The sequence below is a fragment of the Carassius gibelio genome, chromosome B22 (genome assembly GCF_023724105.1).
Source record: "Carassius gibelio isolate Cgi1373 ecotype wild population from Czech Republic chromosome B22, carGib1.2-hapl.c, whole genome shotgun sequence".
Lineage (NCBI taxonomy): Eukaryota > Metazoa > Chordata > Actinopteri > Cypriniformes > Cyprinidae > Carassius > Carassius gibelio.
In genome coordinates, this window is record NC_068417.1 from 41,968,192 (window position 1) to 41,986,910 (window position 18,719).

Below are 18,719 nucleotides of genomic sequence, written 5' to 3' on the forward strand. Positions count from 1 at the left end.
TATAATAATCTTTCATTAAAAAAAAAAAAAAGATTCAATGCCCGATCTCTGAATCTTAGCAGGTTTAGGTCTGGTTAGTACTTTGATGAGAGACTGCCTAGGAATACCAGGTGCTTTTAGCTTTTGGGTTTTCTTTCCTACTTATATAATGTACTGGCGATTAGATTGGCTGGTCTTTAAATAGCCCTCTCTTTGCAGCAGTCTTCGCTTACGGCCATACCAACCTGGCTATGCCTGATCTCGTCTGATCTCTGAAGCTAAGCAGGTTTGGGCCTGGTTAGTACTTGGATGGGAGACCGCCTGGGAATACCAGGTGCTGTAAGCTTTTTGGACATTTTTCTCTTAGTTTTTAATAATTTTGCCAAAAAATAGAGTCAATGCCCGATCTCTGAATCTTAGCAGGTTTAGGTCTGGTTAGTACTTTTATGAGAGACTGCCTAGGAATACCAGGTGCTTTAAGCTTTTGGGTTTTCTTTCCTACTTATATAATGTACTGGCGATAAGATTGGCTGGTCTTTAAATACCCCTCTCTTTGCAGCAGACTTTGCTTACGGCCATACCAACCTGGCTATGTCCGATCTTGTCTGATCTCGGAAGCTAAGCAGGTTTGGGCCTGGTTAGTACTTGGATGGGAGACCGCCTGGGAATTCCAGGTGCTGTAAGCTTTTTGGACATTTTTCACTTAGTATATAATAATTTTGCCAAAAAATAGAGTCAGTGCCTGATCTCTGAATATTAGCAGGTTTGGGCCTGTTTAGTACATGGATGGGAGACTGCCTGGGAATATACTGCCTTTAATTATAATTTTGCATTATTGAGACACTGTTTTCCTAATGAATGTTGTTCAGTGCTTTGACGCAATGTATTTTGTTTAAAGCACTATATAAATAAAGGTGATTGATTGATTGATTGAATACCAGGTGCTGTAAGCTTTTTGGACATTTTTCACTTAGTATATAATAATTTTGCCAAAAAATAGAGTCAATGCCCGATCTCTGAATATTAGCAGGTTTGGGCCTGGTTAGTACATGGATGGGAGACTGCCTGGGAATACCAGGTGCTTTAATCTTTTTGGAAAATTTCACGAATTATATAATAATCTTTCATTAAAAAAAAAAAAAAAGATTCAATGCCCGATCTCTGAATCTTAGCAGGTTTAGGTCTGGTTAGTACTTTGATGAGAGACTGCCTAGGAATACCAGGTGCTTTTAGCTTTTGGGTTTTCTTTCCTACTTATATAATGTACTGGCGATTAGATTGGCTGGTCTTTAAATAGCCCTCTCTTTGCAGCAGTCTTCGCTTACGGCCATACCAACCTGGCTATGCCTGATCTCGTCTGATCTCTGAAGCTAAGCAGGTTTGGGCCTGGTTAGTACTTGGATGGGAGACCGCCTGGGAATACCAGGTGCTGTAAACTTTTTGGACATTTTTCTCTTAGTTTTTAATAATTTTGCCAAAAAATAGTCAATGCCCGATCTCTGAATCTTAGCAGGTTTAGGTCTGGTTAGTACTTTTATGAGAGACTGCCTAGGAATACCAGGTGCTTTAAGCTTTTGGGTTTTCTTTCCTACTTATATAATGTACTGGCGATAAGATTGGCTGGTCTTTAAATAGCCCTCTCTTTGCAGCAGACTTCGCTTACGGCCATACCAACCTGGCTATGTCCGATCTCGTCTGATCTCGGAAGCTAAGCAGGTTTGGGCCTGGTTAGTACTTGGATGGGAGACCGCCTGGGAATACCAGGTGCTGTAAGCTTTTTGGACATTTTTCTCTTAGTTTTTAATAATTTTGCCAAAAAATAGAGTCAATGCCCGATCTCTGAATATTAGCAGGTTTGGGCCTGGTTAGTACATGGATGGGAGACTGCCTGGGAATACCAGGTGCTTTAATCTTTTTGGAAAATTTCACGAATTATATAATAATCTTTCATTAAAAAAAAAAAAAAAAGATTCAATGCCCGATCTCTGAATCTTAGCAGGTTTAGGTCTGGTTAGTACTTTGATGAGAGACTGCCTAGGAATACCAGGTGCTTTTAGCTTTTGGGTTTTCTTTCCTACTTATATAATGTACTGGCGATTAGATTGGCTGGTCTTTAAATAGCCCTCTCTTTGCAGCAGTCTTCGCTTACGGCCATACCAACCTGGCTATGCCTGATCTCGTCTGATCTCTGAAGCTAAGCAGGTTTGGGCCTGGTTAGTACTTGGATGGGAGACCGCCTGGGAATACCAGGTGCTGTAAGCTTTTTGGACATTTTTCTCTTAGTTTTTAATAATTTTGCCAAAAAATAGAGTCAATGCCCGATCTCTGAATCTTAGCAGGTTTAGGTCTGGTTAGTACTTTTATGAGAGACTGCCTAGGAATACCAGGTGCTTTAAGCTTTTGGGTTTTCTTTCCTACTTATATAATGTACTGGCGATAAGATTGGCTGGTCTTTAAATAGCCCTCTCTTTGCAGCAGACTTCGCTTACGGCCATACCAACCTGGCTATGGCCGATCTCGTCTGATCTCGGAAGCTAAGCAGGTTTGGGCCTGGTTAGTACTTGGATGGGAGCCCGCCTGGGTATACCAGGTGCTGTAAGCTTTTTGGACATTTTTCACTTAGTATATAATAATTTTGCCAAAAAATATAGTCAATGCCCGATCTCTGAATATTAGCAGGTTTGGGCCTGGTTAGTACATGGATGGGAGACTGCCTGGGAATACCAGGTGCTTTAATCTTTTTGGAAAATTTCACGAATTATATAATAATCTTTCATTAAAAAAAAAAAAAAAGATTCAATGCCCGATCTCTGAATCTTAGCAGGTTTAGGTCTGGTTAGTACTTTGATGAGAGACTGCCTAGGAATACCAGGTGCTTTTAGCTTTTGGGTTTTCTTTCCTACTTATATAATGTACTGGCGATTAGATTGGCTGGTCTTTAAATAGCCCTCTCTTTGCAGCAGTCTTCGCTTACGGCCATACCAACCTGGCTATGCCTGATCTCGTCTGATCTCTGAAGCTAAGCAGGTTTGGGCCTGGTTAGTACTTGGATGGGAGACCGCCTGGGAATACCAGGTGTTGTAAGCTTTTTGGACATTTTTCTCTTAGTTTTTAATAATTTTGCCAAAAAATAGAGTCAATGCCCGATCTCTGAATCTTAGCAGGTTTAGGTCTGGTTAGTACTTTTATGAGAGACTGCCTGGGAATACCAGGTGCTTTAAGCTTTTGGGTTTTCTTTCCTACTTATATAATGTACTGGCGATAAGATTGGCTGGTCTTTAAATAGCCCTCTCTTTGCAGCAGACTTCGCTTACGGCCATACCAACCTGGCTATGTCCGATCTTGTCTGATCTCGGAAGCTAAGCAGGTTTGGGCCTGGTTAGTACTTGGATGGGAGACCGCCTGGGAATTCCAGGTGCTGTAAGCTTTTTGGACATTTTTCACTTAGTATATAATAATTTTGCCAAAAAATAGAGTCAGTGCCTGATCTCTGAATATTAGCAGGTTTGGGCCTGTTTAGTACATGGATGGGAGACTGCCTGGGAATATACTGCCTTTAATTATAATTTTGCATTATTGAGACACTGTTTTCCTAATGAATGTTGTTCAGTGCTTTGACGCAATGTATTTTGTTTAAAGCACTATATAAATAAAGGTGATTGATTGATTGATTGAATACCAGGTGCTGTAAGCTTTTTGGACATTTTTCACTTAGTATATAATAATTTTGCCAAAAAAAAAGTCAATGCCCGATCTCTGAATATTTGCAGGTTTGGGCCTGGTTAGTACATGGATGGGAGACAGCCTGGGAATACCAGGTGCTTTAATCTTTTTGGAAAATTTCACGAATTATATAATAATCTTTCATTAAAAAAAAAAAAAAAGAGTCAATGCCCGATCTCTGAATCTTAGCAGGTTTAGGTCTGGTTAGTACTTTGATGAGAGACTGCCTAGGAATACCAGGTGCTTTAAGCTTTTGGGCTTCCTTTCCTACTTATATAATGTACTGGCGATAAGATTGGCTGGTCTTTAAATAGCCCTCTCTTTGCAACAGACTTCGCTTACGGCCATACCAACCTGGCTATGCCCGATCTTGTCCGATCTCGGAAGCTAAGCAGGTTTGGGCCTGGTTAGTACTTGGATGGGAGACCGCCTGGGAATACCAGGTGCTGTAAACTATTTGGACATTTTTCACTTAGTTTATAATAATTTTGCCAAAAAATAGAGTCAATGCCCGATCTCTGAATCTTAGCAGGTTTAGGTCTGGTTAGTTTTTTTATTAGAGACTGCCTAGGAATACCAGGTGCTTTAAGCTTTTGGGTTTTCTTTACTACTTATATAATGTACTGGCGATAAGATTGGCTGTTCTTTAAATAGCCCTCTCTTTGCAGCAGACTTCGCTTACGGCCATACCAACCTGGCTATGCCCGAACTCGTCTGATCTCGGAAGCTAAGCAGGTTTGGGCCTGGTTAGTACTTGGATGGGAGCCCGCCTGGGTATACCAGGTGCTGTAAGCTTTTTGGACATTTTTCACTTAGTATATAATAATTTTGCCAAAAAATAGAGTCAATGCCCGATCTCTGAATATTAGCAGGTTTGGGCCTGGTTAGTACATGGATGGGAGACTGCCTGGGAATACCAGGTGCTTTAATCTTTTTGGAAAATTTCACGAATTATATAATAATCTTTCATTAAAAAAAAAAAAAAAGATTCAATGCCCGATCTCTGAATCTTAGCAGGTTTAGGTCTGGTTAGTACTTTGATGAGAGACTGCCTAGGAATACCAGGTGCTTTAAGCTTTTGGGTTTTCTTTCCTACTTATATAATGTACTGGCGATAAGATTGGCTGTTCTTTAAATAGCCCTCTCTTTGCAGCAGACTTCGCTTACGGCCATACCAACCTGGCTATGCCCGATCTCGTCTGATCTCGGAAGCTAAGCAGGTTTGGGCCTGGTTAGTACTTGGATGGGAGCCCGCCTGGGTATACCAGGTGCTGTAAGCTTTTTGGACATTTTTCACTTAGTATATAATAATTTTGCCAAAAAATAGAGTCAATGCCCGATCTCTGAATATTAGCAGGTTTGGGCCTGGTTAGTACATGGATGGGAGACTGCCTGGGAATACCAGGTGCTTTAATCTTTTTGGAAAATTTCACGAATTATATAATAATCTTTCATTAAACAAAAAAAAAAAGATTCAATGCCCGATCTCTGAATCTTAGCAGGTTTAGGTCTGGTTAGTACTTTGATGAGAGACTGCCTAGGAATACCAGGTGCTTTTAGCTTTTGGGTTTTCTTTCCTACTTATATAATGTACTGGCGATTAGATTGGCTGGTCTTTAAATAGCCCTCTCTTTGCAGCAGTCTTCGCTTACGGCCATACCAACCTGGCTATGCCTGATCTCGTCTGATCTCTGAAGCTAAGCAGGTTTGGGCCTGGTTAGTACTTGGATGGGAGACCGCCTGGGAATACCAGGTGCTGTAAGCTTTTTGGACATTTTTCTCTTAGTTTTTAATAATTTTGCCAAAAAATAGAGTCAATGCCCGATCTCTGAATCTTAGCAGGTTTAGGTCTGGTTAGTACTTTTATGAGAGACTGCCTAGGAATACCAGGTGCTTTAAGCTTTTGGGTTTTCTTTCCTACTTATATAATGTACTGGCGATAAGATTGGCTGGTCTTTAAATACCCCTCTCTTTGCAGAAGACTTCGCTTACGGCCATACCAACCTGGCTATGTCCGATCTTGTCTGATCTCGGAAGCTAAGCAGGTTTGGGCCTGGTTAGTACTTGGATGGGAGACCGCCTGGGAATTCCAGGTGCTGTAAGCTTTTTGGACATTTTTCACTTAGTATATAATAATTTTGCCAAAAAATAGAGTCAGTGCCTGATCTCTGAATATTAGCAGGTTTGGGCCTGTTTAGTACATGGATGGGAAACTGCCTGGGAATATACTGCCTTTAATTATAATTTTGCATCATTGAGACACTGTTTTCCTAATGAATGTTGTTCAGTGCTTTGACGCAATGTATTTTGTTTAAAGCACTATATAAATAAAGGTGATTGATTGATTGATTGAATACCAGGTGCTGTAAGCTTTTTGGACATTTTTCACTTAGTATATAATAATTTTGCCAAAAAATAGAGTCAATGCCCGATCTCTGAATATTAGCAGGTTTGGGCCTGGTTAGTACATGGATGGGAGACTGCCTGGGAATACCAGGTGCTTTAATCTTTTTGGAAAATTTCACGAATTATATAATAATCTTTCATAAAAAAAAAAAAAAAGATTCAATGCCCGATCTCTGAATCTTAGCAGGTTTAGGTCTGGTTAGTACTTTGATGAGAGACTGCCTAGGAATACCAGGTGCTTTTAGCTTTTGGGTTTTCTTTCCTACTTATATAATGTACTGGCGATTAGATTGGCTGGTCTTTAAATAGCCCTCTCTTTGCAGCAGTCTTCGCTTACGGCCATACCAACCTGGCTATGCCTGATCTCGTCTGATCTCTGAAGCTAAGCAGGTTTGGGCCTGGTTAGTACTTGGATGGGAGACCGCCTGGGAATACCAGGTGCTGTAAACTTTTTGGACATTTTTCTCTTAGTTTTTAATAATTTTGCCAAAAAATAGAGTCAATGCCCGATCTCTGAATCTTAGCAGGTTTAGGTCTGGTTAGTACTTTTATGAGAGACTGCCTAGGAATACCAGGTGCTTTAAGCTTTTGGGTTTTCTTTCCTACTTATATAATGTACTGGCGATTAGATTGGCTGGTCTTTAAATAGCCCTCTCTTTGCAGCAGTCTTCGCTTACGGCCATACCAACCTGGCTATGCCTGATCTCGTCTGATCTCTGAAGCTAAGCAGGTTTGGGCCTGGTTAGTACTTGGATGGGAGACCGCCTGGGAATACCAGGTGCTGTAAGCTTTTTGGACATTTTTCACTTAGTTTTTAATAATTTTGCCAAAAAATAGAGTCAATGCCCGATCTCTGAATCTTAGCAGGTTTAGGTCTGGTTAGTACTTTTATGAGAGACTGCCTAGGAATACCAGGTGCTTTAAGCTTTTGGGTTTTCTTTCCTACTTATATAATGTACTGGCGATAAGATTGGCTGTTCTTTAAATAGCCCTCTCTTTGCAGCAGACTTCGCTTACGGCCATACCAACCTGGCTATGCCCGATCTCGTCTGATCTCGGAAGCTAAGCAGGTTTGGGCCTGGTTAGTACTTGGATGGGAGCCCGCCTGGGTATACCAGGTGCTGTAAGCTTTTTGGACATTTTTCACTTAGTATATAATAATTTTGCCAAAAAATAGAGTCAATGCCCGATCTCTGAATATTAGCAGGTTTGGGCCTGGTTAGTACATGGATGGGAGACTGCCTGGGAATACCAGGTGCTTTAATCTTTTTGGAAAATTTCACGAATTATATAATAATCTTTCATTAAAAAAAAAAAAAAAAAGATTCAATGCCCGATCTCTGAATCTTAGCAGGTTTAGGTCTGGTTAGTACTTTGATGAGAGACTGCCTAGGAATACCAGGTGCTTTTAGCTTTTGGGTTTTCTTTCCTACTTATATAATGTACTGGCGATTAGATTGGCTGGTCTTTAAATAGCCCTCTCTTTGCAGCAGTCTTCGCTTACGGCCATACCAACCTGGCTATGCCTGATCTCGTCTGATCTCTGAAGCTAAGCAGGTTTGGGCCTGGTTAGTACTTGGATGGGAGACCGCCTGGGAATACCAGGTGCTGTAAGCTTTTTGGACATTTTTCTCTTAGTTTTTAATAATTTTGCCAAAAAATAGAGTCAATGCCCGATCTCTGAATCTTAGCAGGTTTAGGTCTGGTTAGTACTTTGATGAGAGACTGCCTAGGAATACCAGGTGCTTTAAGCTTTTGGGTTTTCTTTCCTACTTATATAATGTACTGGCGATAAGATTGGCTGGTCTTTAAATACCCCTCTCTTTGCAGCAGACTTCGCTTATGGCCATACCAACCTGGCTATGTCCGATCTTGTCTGATCTCGGAAGCTAAGCAGGTTTGGGCCTGGTTAGTACTTGGATGGGAGACCGCCTGGGAATTCCAGGTGCTGTAAGCTTTTTGGACATTTTTCACTTAGTATATAATAATTATGCCAAAAAATAGAGTCAGTGCCTGATCTCTGAATATTAGCAGGTTTGGGCCTGTTTAGTACATGGATGGGAGACTGCGTGGGAATATACTGCCTTTAATTATAATTTTGCATTATTGAGACACTGTTTTCCTAATGAATGTTGTTCAGTGCTTTGACGCAATGTATTTTGTTTAAAGCACTATATAAATAAAGGTGATTGATTGATTGATTGAATACCAGGTGCTGTAAGCTTTTTGGACATTTTTCACTTAGTATATAATAATTTTTCCAAAAAATAGAGTCAATGCCCGATCTCTGAATATTAGCAGGTTTGGGCCTGGTTAGTACATGGATGGGAGACTGCCTGGGAATACCAGGTGCTTTAATCTTTTTGGAAAATTTCACGAATTATATAATAATCTTTCATTAAAAAAAAAAAAAAAGATTCAATGCCCGATCTCTGAATCTTAGCAGGTTTAGGTCTGGTTAGTACTTTGATGAGAGACTGCCTAGGAATACCAGGTGCTTTTAGCTTTTGGGTTTTCTTTCCTACTTATATAATGTACTGGCGATTAGATTGGCTGGTCTTTAAATAGCCCTCTCTTTGCAGCAGTCTTCGCTTACGGCCATACCAACCTGGCTATGCCTGATCTCGTCTGATCTCTGAAGCTAAGCAGGTTTGGGCCTGGTTAGTACTTGGATGGGAGACCGCCTGGGAATACCAGGTGCTGTAAGCTTTTTGGACATTTTTCTCTTAGTTTTTAATAATTTTGCCAAAAAATAGAGTCAATGCCCGATCTCTGAATCTTAGCAGGTTTAGGTCTGGTTAGTACTTTTATGAGAGACTGCCTAGGAATACCAGGTGCTTTAAGCTTTTGGGTTTTCTTTCCTACTTATATAATGTACTGGCGATAAGATTGGCTGGTCTTTAAATACCCCTCTCTTTGCAGCAGACTTCGCTTACGGCCATACCAACCTGGCTATGTCCGATCTTGTCTGATCTCGGAAGCTAAGCAGGTTTGGGCCTGGTTAGTACTTGGATGGGAGACCGCCTGGGAATTCCAGGTGCTGTAAGCTTTTTGGACATTTTTCACTTAGTATATAATAATTTTGCCAAAAAATAGAGTCAGTGCCTGATCTCTGAATATTAGCAGGTTTGGGCCTGTTTAGTACATGGATGGGAGACTGCCTGGGAATATACTGCCTTTAATTATAATTTTGCATTATTGAGACACTGTTTTCCTAATGAATGTTGTTCAGTGCTTTGACGCAATGTATTTTGTTTAAAGCACTATATAAATAAAGGTGATTGATTGATTGATTGAATACCAGGTGCTGTAAGCTTTTTGGACATTTTTCACTTAGTATATAATAATTTTGCCAAAAAAAAAGTCAATGCCCGATCTCTGAATATTTGCAGGTTTGGGCCTGGTTAGTACATGGATGGGAGACAGCCTGGGAATACCAGGTGCTTTAATCTTTTTGGAAAATTTCACGAATTATATAATAATCTTTCATTAAAAAAAAAAAAAAGAGTCAATGCCCGATCTCTGAATCTTAGCAGGTTTGGGCCTGGTTAGTACTTGGATGGGAGACCGCCTGGGAATACCAGGTGCTGTAAACTTTTTGGACATTTTTCACTTAGTTTATAATAATTTTGCCAAAAAATAGAGTCAATGCCCGATCTCTGAATCTTAGCAGGTTTAGGTCTGGTTAGTTTTTTTATTAGAGACTGCCTAGGAATACCAGGTGCTTTAAGCTTTTGGGTTTTCTTTACTACTTATATAATGTACTGGCGATAAGATTGGCTGTTCTTTAAATAGCCCTCTCTTTGCAGCAGACTTCGCTTACGGCCATACCAACCTGGCTATGCCCGATCTCGTCTGATCTCGGAAGCTAAGCAGGTTTGGGCCTGGTTAGTACTTGGATGGGAGACCGCCTGGGAATTCCAGGTGCTGTAAGCTTTTTGGACATTTTTCACTTAGTATATAATAATTTTGCCAAAAAATAGAGTCAGTGCCTGATCTCTGAATATTAGCAGGTTTGGGCCTGTTTAGTACATGGATGGGAGACTGCCTGGGAATATACTGCCTTTAATTATAATTTTGCATTATTGAGACACTGTTTTCCTAATGAATGTTGTTCAGTGCTTTGACGCAATGTATTTTGTTTAAAGCACTATATAAATAAAGGTGATTGATTGATTGATTGAATACCAGGTGCTGTAAGCTTTTTGGACATTTTTCACTTAGTATATAATAATTTTGCCAAAAAAAAAGTCAATGCCCGATCTCTGAATATTTGCAGGTTTGGGCCTGGTTAGTACATGGATGGGAGACAGCCTGGGAATACCAGGTGCTTTAATCTTTTTGGAAAATTTCACGAATTATATAATAATCTTTCATTAAAAAAAAAAAAAAGAGTCAATGCCCGATCTCTGAATCTTAGCAGGTTTGGGCCTGGTTAGTACTTGGATGGGAGACCGCCTGGGAATACCAGGTGCTGTAAACTTTTTGGACATTTTTCACTTAGTTTATAATAATTTTGCCAAAAAATAGAGTCAATGCCCGATCTCTGAATCTTAGCAGGTTTAGGTCTGGTTAGTTTTTTTATTAGAGACTGCCTAGGAATACCAGGTGCTTTAAGCTTTTGGGTTTTCTTTACTACTTATATAATGTACTGGCGATAAGATTGGCTGTTCTTTAAATAGCCCTCTCTTTGCAGCAGACTTCGCTTACGGCCATACCAACCTGGCTATGCCCGATCTCGTCTGATCTCGGAAGCTAAGCAGGTTTGGGCCTGGTTAGTACTTGGATGGGAGACCGCCTGGGAATTCCAGGTGCTGTAAGCTTTTTGGACATTTTTCACTTAGTATATAATAATTTTGCCAAAAAATAGAGTCAGTGCCTGATCTCTGAATATTAGCAGGTTTGGGCCTGTTTAGTACATGGATGGGAGACTGCCTGGGAATATACTGCCTTTAATTATAATTTTGCATTATTGAGACACTGTTTTCCTAATGAATGTTGTTCAGTGCTTTGACGCAATGTATTTTGTTTAAAGCACTATATAAATAAAGGTGATTGATTGATTGATTGAATACCAGGTGCTGTAAGCTTTTTGGACATTTTTCACTTAGTATATAATAATTTTGCCAAAAAAAAAGTCAATGCCCGATCTCTGAATATTTGCAGGTTTGGGCCTGGTTAGTACATGGATGGGAGACAGCCTGGGAATACCAGGTGCTTTAATCTTTTTGGAAAATTTCACGAATTATATAATAATCTTTCATTAAAAAAAAAAAAAAGAGTCAATGCCCGATCTCTGAATCTTAGCAGGTTTGGGCCTGGTTAGTACTTGGATGGGAGACCGCCTGGGAATACCAGGTGCTGTAAACTTTTTGGACATTTTTCACTTAGTTTATAATAATTTTGCCAAAAAATAGAGTCAATGCCCGATCTCTGAATCTTAGCAGGTTTAGGTCTGGTTAGTTTTTTTATTAGAGACTGCCTAGGAATACCAGGTGCTTTAAGCTTTTGGGTTTTCTTTACTACTTATATAATGTACTGGCGATAAGATTGGCTGTTCTTTAAATAGCCCTCTCTTTGCAGCAGACTTCGCTTACGGCCATACCAACCTGGCTATGCCCGATCTCGTCTGATCTCGGAAGCTAAGCAGGTTTGGGCCTGGTTAGTACTTGGATGGGAGACCGCCTGGGAATACCAGGTGCTGTAAGCTTTTTGGACATTTTTCACTTAGTATATAATAATTTTGCCAAAAAATAGAGTCAATGCCCGATCTCTGAATATTTGCAGGTTTGGGCCTGGTTAGTACATGGATGGGAGACTGCCTGGGAATACCAGGTGCTTTAATCTTTTTGGAAAATTTCACGAATTATATAATAATCTTTCATTAAAAAAAAAAAAAGATTCAATGCCTGATCTCTGAATCTTAGCAGGTTTAGGTCTGGTTAGTACTTTGATGAGAGACTGCCTAGGAATACCAGGTGCTTTTAGCTTTTGGGTTTTCTTTCCTACTTATATAATGTACTGGCGATTAGATTGGCTGGTCTTTAAATAGCCCTCTCTTTGCAGCAGTCTTCGCTTACGGCCATACCAACCTGGCTATGCCTGATCTCTGAAGCTAAGCAGGTTTGGGCCTGGTTAGTACTTGGATGGGAGACCGCCTGGGAATACCAGGTGCTGTAAGCTTTTTGGACATTTTTCTCTTAGTTTTTAATAATTTTGCAAAAAAATAGAGTCAATGCCCGATCTCTGAATCTTAGCAGGTTTAGGTCTGGTTAGTACTTTTATGAGAGACTGCCTAGGAATACCAGGTGCTTTAAGCTTTTGGGTTTTCTTTCCTACTTATATAATGTACTGGCGATAAGATTGGCTGGTCTTTAAATAGCCCTCTCTTTGCAGCAGACTTCGCTTACGGCCATACCAACCTGGCTATGTCCGATCTCGTCTGATCTCGGAAGCTAAGCAGGTTTGGGCCTGGTTAGTACTTGGATGGGAGACCGCCTGGGAATACCAGGTGCTGTAAGCTTTTTGGACATTTTTCACTTAGTTTTTAATAATTTTGCCAAAAAATAGAGTCAATGCCCGATCTCTGAATCTTAGCAGGTTTGGGTCTGGTTAGTACTTTTATGAGAGACTGCCTAGGAATACCAGGTGCTTTAAGCTTTTGGGTTTTCTTTCCTACTTATATAATGCACTGGCGATAAGATTGGCTGTTCTTTAAATAGCCCTCTCTTTGCAGCAGACTTTGCTTACGGCCATACCAACCTGGCTATGCCCGATCTCGTCTGATCTCGGAAGCTAAGCAGGTTTGGGCCTGGTTAGTACTTGGATGGGAGCCCGCCTGGGTATACCAGGTGCTGTAAGCTTTTTGGACATTTTTCACTTAGTATATAATAATTTTGCCAAAAAATAGAGTCAATGCCCGATCTCTGAATATTAGCAGGTTTGGGCCTGGTTAGTACATGGATGGGAGACTGCCTGGGAATACCAGGTGCTTTAATCTTTTTGGAAAATTTCACGAATTATATAATAATCTTTCATTAAAAAAAAAAAAAAAGATTCAATGCCCGATCTCTGAATCTTAGCAGGTTTAGGTCTGGTTAGTACTTTGATGAGAGACTGCCTAGGAATACCAGGTGCTTTTAGCTTTTGGGTTTTCTTTCCTACTTATATAATGTACTGGCGATTAGATTGGCTGGTCTTTAAATAGCCCTCTCTTTGCAGCAGTCTTCGCTTACGGCCATACCAACCTGGCTATGCCTGATCTCGTCTGATCTCTGAAGCTAAGCAGGTTTGGGCCTGGTTAGTACTTGGATGGGAGACCGCCTGGGAATACCAGGTGCTGTAAGCTTTTTGGACATTTTTCTCTTAGTTTTTAATAATTTTGCCAAAAAATAGAGTCAATGCCCGATCTCTGAATCTTAGCAGGTTTAGGTCTGGTTAGTACTTTTATGAGAGACTGCCTAGGAATACCAGGTGCTTTAAGCTTTTGGGTTTTCTTTCCTACTTATATAATGTACTGGCGATAAGATTGGCTGGTCTTTAAATACCCCTCTCTTTGCAGCAGACTTCGCTTACGGCCATACCAACCTGGCTATGTCCGATCTTGTCTGATCTCGGAAGCTAAGCAGGTTTGGGCCTGGTTAGTACTTGGATGGGAGACCGCCTGGGAATTCCAGGTGCTGTAAGCTTTTTGGACATTTTTCACTTAGTATATAATAATTTTGCCAAAAAATAGAGTCAGTGCCTGATCTCTGAATATTAGCAGGTTTGGGCCTGTTTAGTACATGGATGGGAGACTGCCTGGGAATATACTGCCTTTAATTATAATTTTGCATTATTGAGACACTGTTTTCCTAATGAATGTTGTTCAGTGCTTTGACGCAATGTATTTTGTTTAAAGCACTATATAAATAAAGGTGATTGATTGATTGATTGAATACCAGGTGCTGTAAGCTTTTTGGACATTTTTCACTTAGTATATAATAATTTTGCCAAAAAATAGAGTCAATGCCCGATCTCTGAATATTAGCAGGTTTGGGCCTGGTTAGTACATGGATGGGAGACTGCCTGGGAATACCAGGTGCTTTAATCTTTTTGGAAAATTTCACGAATTATATAATAATCTTTCATTAAAAAAAAAAAAAAAGATTCAATGCCCGATCTCTGAATCTTAGCAGGTTTAGGTCTGGTTAGTACTTTGATGAGAGACTGCCTAGGAATACCAGGTGCTTTTAGCTTTTGGGTTTTCTTTCCTACTTATATAATGTACTGGCGATTAGATTGGCTGGTCTTTAAATAGCCCTCTCTTTGCAGCAGTCTTCGCTTACGGCCATACCAACCTGGCTATGCCTGATCTCGTCTGATCTCTGAAGCTAAGCAGGTTTGGGCCTGGTTAGTACTTGGATGGGAGACCGCCTGGGAATACCAGGTGCTGTAAACTTTTTGGACATTTTTCTCTTAGTTTTTAATAATTTTGCCAAAAAATAGAGTCAATGCCCGATCTCTGAATCTTAGCAGGTTTAGGTCTGGTTAGTACTTTTATGAGAGACTGCCTAGGAATACCAGGTGCTTTAAGCTTTTGGGTTTTCTTTCCTACTTATATAATGTACTGGCGATAAGATTGGCTGGTCTTTAAATAGCCCTCTCTTTGCAGCAGACTTCGCTTACGGCCATACCAACCTGGCTATGTCCGATCTCGTCTGATCTCGGAAGCTAAGCAGGTTTGGGCCTGGTTAGTACTTGGATGGGAGACCGCCTGGGAATACCAGGTGCTGTAAGCTTTTTGGACATTTTTCTCTTAGTTTTTAATAATTTTGCCAAAAAATAGAGTCAATGCCCGATCTCTGAATCTTAGCAGGTTTAGGTCTGGTTAGTACTTTTATGAGAGACTGCCTAGGAATACCAGGTGCTTTAAGCTTTTGGGTTTTCTTTCCTACTTATATAATGTACTGGCGATAAGATTGGCTGGTCTTTAAATAGCCCTCTCTTTGCAGCAGACTTCGCTAACGGCCATACCAACCTGGCTATGTCCGATCTCGTCTGATCTCGGAAGCTAAGCAGGTTTGGGCCTGGTTAGTACTTGGATGGGAGACCGCCTGGGAATACCAGGTGCTGTAAGCTTTTTGGACATTTTTCACTTAGTTTTTAATAATTTTGCCAAAAAATAGAGTCAATGCCCGATCTCTGAATCTTAGCAGGTTTAGGTCTGGTTAGTACTTTTATGAGAGACTGCCTAGGAATACCAGGTGCTTTAAGCTTTTGGGTTTTCTTTCCTACTTATATAATGTACTGGCGATAAGATTGGCTGTTCTTTAAATAGCCCTCTCTTTGCAGCAGACTTCGCTTACGGCCATACCAACCTGGCTATGCCCGATCTCGTCTGATCTCGGAAGCTAAGCAGGTTTGGGCCTGGTTAGTACTTGGATGGGAGCCCGCCTGGGTATACCAGGTGCTGTAAGCTTTTTGGACATTTTTCACTTAGTATATAATAATTTTGCCAAAAAATAGAGTCAATGCCCGATCTCTGAATATTAGCAGGTTTGGGCCTGGTTAGTACATGGATGGGAGACTGCCTGGGAATACCAGGTGCTTTAATCTTTTTGGAAAATTTCACGAATTATATAATAATCTTTCATTAAAAAAAAAAAAAAAAGATTCAATGCCCGATCTCTGAATCTTAGCAGGTTTAGGTCTGGTTAGTACTTTGATGAGAGACTGCCTAGGAATACCAGGTGCTTTTAGCTTTTGGGTTTTCTTTCCTACTTATATAATGTACTGGCGATTAGATTGGCTGGTCTTTAAATAGCCCTCTCTTTGCAGCAGTCTTCGCTTACGGCCATACCAACCTGGCTATGCCTGATCTCGTCTGATCTCTGAAGCTAAGCAGGTTTGGGCCTGGTTAGTACTTGGATGGGAGACCGCCTGGGAATACCAGGTGCTGTAAGCTTTTTGGACATTTTTCTCTTAGTTTTTAATAATTTTGCCAAAAAATAGAGTCAATGCCCGATCTCTGAATCTTAGCAGGTTTAGGTCTGGTTAGTACTTTTATGAGAGACTGCCTAGGAATACCAGGTGCTTTAAGCTTTTGGGTTTTCTTTCCTACTTATATAATGTACTGGCGATAAGATTGGCTGGTCTTTAAATAGCCCTCTCTTTGCAGCAGACTTCGCTTACGGCCATACCAACCTGGCTATGTCCGATCTTGTCTGATCTCGGAAGCTAAGCAGGTTTGGGCCTGGTTAGTACTTGGATGGGAGACCGCCTGGGAATTCCAGGTGCTGTAAGCTTTTTGGACATTTTTCACTTAGTATATAATAATTTTGCCAAAAAATAGAGTCAGTGCCTGATCTCTGAATATTAGCAGGTTTGGGCCTGTTTAGTACATGGATGGGAGACTGCCTGGGAATATACTGCCTTTAATTATAATTTTGCATTATTGAGACACTGTTTTCCTAATGAATGTTGTTCAGTGCTTTGACGCAATGTATTTTGTTTAAAGCACTATATAAATAAAGGTGATTGATTGATTGATTGAATACCAGGTGCTGTCAGCTTTTTGGACATTTTTCACTTAGTATATAATAATTTTGCCAAAACAAAAGTCAATGCCCGATCTCTGAATATTTGCAGGTTTGGGCCTGGTTAGTACATGGATGGGAGACAGCCTGGGAATACCAGGTGCTTTAATCTTTTTGGAAAATTTCACGAATTATATAATAATCTTTCATTAAAAAAAAAAAAAAGAGTCAATGCCCGATCTCTGAATCTTAGCAGGTTTAGGTCTGGTTAGTACTTTGATGAGAGACTGCCTAGGAATACCAGGTGCTTTAAGCTTTTGTGCTTCCTTTCCTACTTATATAATGTACTGGCGATAAGATTGGCTGGTCTTTAAATAGCCCTCTCTTTGCAACAGACTTCGCTTACGGCCATACCAACCTGGCTATGCCCGATCTCGTCCGATCTCGGAAGCTAAGCAGGTTTGGGCCTGGTTAGTACTTGGATGGGAGACCGCCTGGGAATACCAGGTGCTGTAAACTTTTTGGACATTTTTCACTTAGTTTATAATAATTTTGCCAAAAAATAGAGTCAATGCCCGATCTCTGAATCTTAGCAGGTTTAGGTCTGGTTAGTTTTTTTATTAGAGACTGCCTAGGAATACCAGGTGCTTTAAGCTTTTGGGTTTTCTTTACTACTTATATAATGTACTGGCTATAAGATTGGCTGTTCTTTAAATAGCCCTCTCTTTGCAGCAGACTTCGCTTACGGCCATACCAACCTGGCTATGCCCGATCTCGTCTGATCTCGGAAGCTAAGCAGGTTTGGGCCTGGTTAGTACTTGGATGGGAGACCGCCTGGGAATACCAGGTGCTGTAAGCTTTTTGGACATTTTTCACTTAGTATATAATAATTTTGCCAAAAAATAGAGTCAATGCCCGATCTCTGAATATTTGCAGGTTTGGGCCTGGTTAGTACATGGATGGGAGACTGCCTGGGAATACCAGGTGCTTTAATCTTTTTGGAAAATTTCACGAATTATATAATAATCTTTCATTTAAAAAAAAAAAAAAAAAAAAAAAAAGAGTCAATGCCCGATCTCTGAATCTTAGCAGGTTTAGGTCTGGTTAGTACTTTGATGAGAGACTGCCTAGGAATACCAGGTGCTTTAAGCTTTTGGGTTTTCTTTCCTACTTATATAATGTACTGGCGATAAGATTGGCTGGTCTTTAAATACCCCTCTCTTTGCAGCAGACTTCGCTTATGGCCATACCAACCTGGCTATGTCCGATCTTGTCTGATCTCGGAAGCTAAGCAGGTTTGGGCCTGGTTAGTACTTGGATGGGAGACCGCCTGGGAATTCCAGGTGCTGTAAGCTTTTCGGACATTTTTCACTTAGTATATAATAATTATGCCAAAAAATAGAGTCAGTGCCTGATCTCTGAATATTAGCAGGTTTGGGCCTGTTTAGTACATGGATGGGAGACTGCCTGGGAATATACTGCCTTTAATTATAATTTTGCATTATTGAGACACTGTTTTCCTAATGAATGTTGTTCAGTGCTTTGACGCAATGTATTTTGTTTAAAGCACTATATAAATAAAGGTGATTGATTGATTGATTGAATACCAGGTGCTGTAAGCTTTTTGGACATTTTTCACTTAGTATATAATAATTTTTCCAAAAAATAGAGTCAATGCCCGATCTCTGAATATTAGCAGGTTTGGGCCTGGTTAGTACATGGATGGGAGACTGCCTGGGAATACCAGGTGCTTTAATCTTTTTGGAAAATTTCACGAATTATATAATAATCTTTCATTAAAAAAAAAAAAAGATTCAATGCCTGATCTCTGAATCTTAGCAGGTTTAGGTCTGGTTAGTACTTTGATGAGAGACTGCCTAGGAATACCAGGTGCTTTTAGCTTTTGGGTTTTCTTTCCTACTTATATAATGTACTGGCGATTAGATTGGCTGGTCTTTAAATAGCCCTCTCTTTGCAGCAGTCTTCGCTTACGGCCATACCAACCTGGCTATGCCTGATCTCGTCTGATCTCTGAAGCTAAGCAGGTTTGGGCCTGGTTAGTACTTGGATGGGAGACCGCCTGGGAATACCAGG

General features: G+C 40.4%; 37 non-coding genes and 1 pseudogene across 37 annotated transcripts in view; all 38 read left to right on the top strand.

Moving 5' to 3' along the window:
• The first annotated feature begins 206 nt into the window (after nt 1-206).
• Nucleotides 207-325, top strand: LOC127997773 (5S ribosomal RNA). The gene has a single exon (XR_008170632.1). It is a non-coding gene; the product is annotated as a 5S ribosomal RNA (ribosomal RNA).
• Nucleotides 326-546: 221 nt separating this feature from the next.
• LOC128003112 (5S ribosomal RNA) lies at nt 547-665 on the top strand. Its single transcript, XR_008175844.1, has one exon. It is a non-coding gene; the product is annotated as a 5S ribosomal RNA (ribosomal RNA).
• A 633-nt stretch (nt 666-1,298) lies between these two features.
• On the top strand, nt 1,299-1,417 carry LOC128002633 (5S ribosomal RNA). The gene has a single exon (XR_008175379.1). It is a non-coding gene; the product is annotated as a 5S ribosomal RNA (ribosomal RNA).
• Nucleotides 1,418-1,636: 219 nt separating this feature from the next.
• LOC127996728 (5S ribosomal RNA) lies at nt 1,637-1,755 on the top strand. Its single transcript, XR_008169620.1, has one exon. It is a non-coding gene; the product is annotated as a 5S ribosomal RNA (ribosomal RNA).
• Nucleotides 1,756-2,122: 367 nt separating this feature from the next.
• Nucleotides 2,123-2,241, top strand: LOC127997774 (5S ribosomal RNA). The gene has a single exon (XR_008170633.1). It is a non-coding gene; the product is annotated as a 5S ribosomal RNA (ribosomal RNA).
• A 221-nt stretch (nt 2,242-2,462) lies between these two features.
• Nucleotides 2,463-2,581, top strand: LOC128005125 (5S ribosomal RNA). Its single transcript, XR_008177788.1, has one exon. It is a non-coding gene; the product is annotated as a 5S ribosomal RNA (ribosomal RNA).
• Nucleotides 2,582-2,947: 366 nt separating this feature from the next.
• LOC128000948 (5S ribosomal RNA) lies at nt 2,948-3,066 on the top strand. Its single transcript, XR_008173719.1, has one exon. It is a non-coding gene; the product is annotated as a 5S ribosomal RNA (ribosomal RNA).
• A 221-nt stretch (nt 3,067-3,287) lies between these two features.
• LOC128003113 (5S ribosomal RNA) lies at nt 3,288-3,406 on the top strand. Its single transcript, XR_008175845.1, has one exon. It is a non-coding gene; the product is annotated as a 5S ribosomal RNA (ribosomal RNA).
• A 632-nt stretch (nt 3,407-4,038) lies between these two features.
• Nucleotides 4,039-4,157, top strand: LOC128001431 (5S ribosomal RNA). Its single transcript, XR_008174199.1, has one exon. It is a non-coding gene; the product is annotated as a 5S ribosomal RNA (ribosomal RNA).
• Nucleotides 4,158-4,378: 221 nt separating this feature from the next.
• Nucleotides 4,379-4,497, top strand: LOC128004463 (5S ribosomal RNA). Its single transcript, XR_008177152.1, has one exon. It is a non-coding gene; the product is annotated as a 5S ribosomal RNA (ribosomal RNA).
• A 366-nt stretch (nt 4,498-4,863) lies between these two features.
• On the top strand, nt 4,864-4,982 carry LOC128002753 (5S ribosomal RNA). The gene has a single exon (XR_008175493.1). It is a non-coding gene; the product is annotated as a 5S ribosomal RNA (ribosomal RNA).
• Nucleotides 4,983-5,348: 366 nt separating this feature from the next.
• On the top strand, nt 5,349-5,467 carry LOC127997775 (5S ribosomal RNA). Its single transcript, XR_008170634.1, has one exon. It is a non-coding gene; the product is annotated as a 5S ribosomal RNA (ribosomal RNA).
• Nucleotides 5,468-5,688: 221 nt separating this feature from the next.
• On the top strand, nt 5,689-5,807 carry LOC128003114 (5S ribosomal RNA). The gene has a single exon (XR_008175846.1). It is a non-coding gene; the product is annotated as a 5S ribosomal RNA (ribosomal RNA).
• Nucleotides 5,808-6,439: 632 nt separating this feature from the next.
• LOC128002634 (5S ribosomal RNA) lies at nt 6,440-6,558 on the top strand. The gene has a single exon (XR_008175380.1). It is a non-coding gene; the product is annotated as a 5S ribosomal RNA (ribosomal RNA).
• Nucleotides 6,559-6,779: 221 nt separating this feature from the next.
• On the top strand, nt 6,780-6,898 carry LOC127997776 (5S ribosomal RNA). The gene has a single exon (XR_008170635.1). It is a non-coding gene; the product is annotated as a 5S ribosomal RNA (ribosomal RNA).
• Nucleotides 6,899-7,119: 221 nt separating this feature from the next.
• On the top strand, nt 7,120-7,238 carry LOC128002756 (5S ribosomal RNA). Its single transcript, XR_008175495.1, has one exon. It is a non-coding gene; the product is annotated as a 5S ribosomal RNA (ribosomal RNA).
• A 368-nt stretch (nt 7,239-7,606) lies between these two features.
• Nucleotides 7,607-7,725, top strand: LOC127997778 (5S ribosomal RNA). Its single transcript, XR_008170637.1, has one exon. It is a non-coding gene; the product is annotated as a 5S ribosomal RNA (ribosomal RNA).
• Nucleotides 7,726-7,946: 221 nt separating this feature from the next.
• Nucleotides 7,947-8,065, top strand: LOC128003828 (5S ribosomal RNA). Its single transcript, XR_008176542.1, has one exon. It is a non-coding gene; the product is annotated as a 5S ribosomal RNA (ribosomal RNA).
• A 633-nt stretch (nt 8,066-8,698) lies between these two features.
• Nucleotides 8,699-8,817, top strand: LOC127997779 (5S ribosomal RNA). Its single transcript, XR_008170638.1, has one exon. It is a non-coding gene; the product is annotated as a 5S ribosomal RNA (ribosomal RNA).
• A 221-nt stretch (nt 8,818-9,038) lies between these two features.
• Nucleotides 9,039-9,157, top strand: LOC128003115 (5S ribosomal RNA). The gene has a single exon (XR_008175847.1). It is a non-coding gene; the product is annotated as a 5S ribosomal RNA (ribosomal RNA).
• Nucleotides 9,158-9,925: 768 nt separating this feature from the next.
• LOC127988777 (5S ribosomal RNA) lies at nt 9,926-10,044 on the top strand. The gene has a single exon (XR_008161933.1). It is a non-coding gene; the product is annotated as a 5S ribosomal RNA (ribosomal RNA).
• A 768-nt stretch (nt 10,045-10,812) lies between these two features.
• Nucleotides 10,813-10,931, top strand: LOC127988778 (5S ribosomal RNA). Its single transcript, XR_008161934.1, has one exon. It is a non-coding gene; the product is annotated as a 5S ribosomal RNA (ribosomal RNA).
• A 768-nt stretch (nt 10,932-11,699) lies between these two features.
• LOC127995638 (5S ribosomal RNA) lies at nt 11,700-11,818 on the top strand. The gene has a single exon (XR_008168578.1). It is a non-coding gene; the product is annotated as a 5S ribosomal RNA (ribosomal RNA).
• A 364-nt stretch (nt 11,819-12,182) lies between these two features.
• LOC128006721 (uncharacterized) lies at nt 12,183-12,291 on the top strand (annotated as a pseudogene).
• A 221-nt stretch (nt 12,292-12,512) lies between these two features.
• On the top strand, nt 12,513-12,631 carry LOC127996729 (5S ribosomal RNA). The gene has a single exon (XR_008169621.1). It is a non-coding gene; the product is annotated as a 5S ribosomal RNA (ribosomal RNA).
• A 221-nt stretch (nt 12,632-12,852) lies between these two features.
• On the top strand, nt 12,853-12,971 carry LOC128002757 (5S ribosomal RNA). The gene has a single exon (XR_008175496.1). It is a non-coding gene; the product is annotated as a 5S ribosomal RNA (ribosomal RNA).
• A 366-nt stretch (nt 12,972-13,337) lies between these two features.
• On the top strand, nt 13,338-13,456 carry LOC127997780 (5S ribosomal RNA). The gene has a single exon (XR_008170639.1). It is a non-coding gene; the product is annotated as a 5S ribosomal RNA (ribosomal RNA).
• Nucleotides 13,457-13,677: 221 nt separating this feature from the next.
• On the top strand, nt 13,678-13,796 carry LOC128003116 (5S ribosomal RNA). The gene has a single exon (XR_008175848.1). It is a non-coding gene; the product is annotated as a 5S ribosomal RNA (ribosomal RNA).
• Nucleotides 13,797-14,429: 633 nt separating this feature from the next.
• LOC128002635 (5S ribosomal RNA) lies at nt 14,430-14,548 on the top strand. Its single transcript, XR_008175381.1, has one exon. It is a non-coding gene; the product is annotated as a 5S ribosomal RNA (ribosomal RNA).
• Nucleotides 14,549-14,769: 221 nt separating this feature from the next.
• Nucleotides 14,770-14,888, top strand: LOC127996730 (5S ribosomal RNA). The gene has a single exon (XR_008169622.1). It is a non-coding gene; the product is annotated as a 5S ribosomal RNA (ribosomal RNA).
• Nucleotides 14,889-15,109: 221 nt separating this feature from the next.
• Nucleotides 15,110-15,228, top strand: LOC128000922 (5S ribosomal RNA). The gene has a single exon (XR_008173693.1). It is a non-coding gene; the product is annotated as a 5S ribosomal RNA (ribosomal RNA).
• Nucleotides 15,229-15,449: 221 nt separating this feature from the next.
• On the top strand, nt 15,450-15,568 carry LOC128002758 (5S ribosomal RNA). Its single transcript, XR_008175497.1, has one exon. It is a non-coding gene; the product is annotated as a 5S ribosomal RNA (ribosomal RNA).
• A 367-nt stretch (nt 15,569-15,935) lies between these two features.
• Nucleotides 15,936-16,054, top strand: LOC127997781 (5S ribosomal RNA). Its single transcript, XR_008170640.1, has one exon. It is a non-coding gene; the product is annotated as a 5S ribosomal RNA (ribosomal RNA).
• Nucleotides 16,055-16,275: 221 nt separating this feature from the next.
• On the top strand, nt 16,276-16,394 carry LOC128003117 (5S ribosomal RNA). Its single transcript, XR_008175849.1, has one exon. It is a non-coding gene; the product is annotated as a 5S ribosomal RNA (ribosomal RNA).
• Nucleotides 16,395-17,025: 631 nt separating this feature from the next.
• LOC127995061 (5S ribosomal RNA) lies at nt 17,026-17,144 on the top strand. Its single transcript, XR_008168025.1, has one exon. It is a non-coding gene; the product is annotated as a 5S ribosomal RNA (ribosomal RNA).
• A 221-nt stretch (nt 17,145-17,365) lies between these two features.
• Nucleotides 17,366-17,484, top strand: LOC127995649 (5S ribosomal RNA). Its single transcript, XR_008168589.1, has one exon. It is a non-coding gene; the product is annotated as a 5S ribosomal RNA (ribosomal RNA).
• A 377-nt stretch (nt 17,485-17,861) lies between these two features.
• On the top strand, nt 17,862-17,980 carry LOC128003829 (5S ribosomal RNA). The gene has a single exon (XR_008176543.1). It is a non-coding gene; the product is annotated as a 5S ribosomal RNA (ribosomal RNA).
• A 631-nt stretch (nt 17,981-18,611) lies between these two features.
• LOC127997782 (5S ribosomal RNA) overlaps nt 18,612-18,719 on the top strand; it is a 119-nt gene continuing 11 nt past the window's right edge. Inside the window, exon 1 of the ribosomal RNA XR_008170641.1 lies at nt 18,612-18,719. This exon is cut by the window's right edge and continues 11 nt beyond it. This is a non-coding gene — a ribosomal RNA (5S ribosomal RNA).